Source organism: Montipora foliosa, chromosome 14 (genome assembly GCF_036669935.1).
Source record: "Montipora foliosa isolate CH-2021 chromosome 14, ASM3666993v2, whole genome shotgun sequence".
NCBI lineage: Eukaryota > Metazoa > Cnidaria > Anthozoa > Scleractinia > Acroporidae > Montipora > Montipora foliosa.
The window spans coordinates 22,459,964-22,460,900 of NC_090882.1; positions in this window are offsets into that span (position 1 = coordinate 22,459,964).

Below are 937 nucleotides of genomic sequence, written 5' to 3' on the forward strand. Positions count from 1 at the left end.
TTAATTTATTCCGCCGGACATAAAAAAATGGGCATATCAAGTTCCGCAACCAATCAGGCACATTTTTGCAACATTTCACGAACACTAATGATATTTTGCATCGTAAAAAATGACGTAAAAAATGACTGCCTTTCCACATTAGAATTTTCTTTATACAATCTGTGCAATTTCAACTTATAAATTATTAATAGTGGTTTCTTACCCCGACCAAGAAATATAACAGACAGAAAACCTACCTCAGTTGCTTAGCCATGGCTCGCACAAGATGATATTCCGAAGGTTCGATATTTCCTCATTAAAAAACTGTTTTCACTTGAACTCAGAAGCAACATCTGAGGAAATTACACAAGGATGGCAGGATGGAGAAAAGTTTTGACTTGAAATTTCTTAAATGGCACTAAATTCCTTAAGGGTTCATCGGCACACATTTTTCCACCAAAAGGAATCAAAATTGCTTTTGTTCTTTTTCTGAATTAGTTGTATAGCCAGGATAAAATGACCGTCAAATTTCTTGGAGCTTATGACTAGAAGCAAAAAATAGAACTTCTGGTTTGAGTTTCCTTTTCCTCAGAAAAAGATGCTCTTAAATTGCTAATTTCCGGCCGTTGCCAAAACCAGGATCGGATAGGATCGGATAGGATCGGATCGGACCGGATCGGATCGACAAACCTCCACCGGATCAATACCAAAATTCCCACCAAAATCCCAGGGTCACCAGCTAAGGTTACTTCCACCTTCGTGGGTGTCCTTCGGGAAAAAGTTCGGACTCGAGCTATTTCCAATAAAATCCTAACAAACTGTATATCAGAAGAAAGCTTAATAAATGTAGTTTACGATAGTTTGGTTTTGTAAAACGTAATTTACTCCCTTATAAGGGCTATAAAGGTATGTGCGGCCCCAAAGGGTAGGGTTTTTCAGCCGTTTTGGTCATAAATAG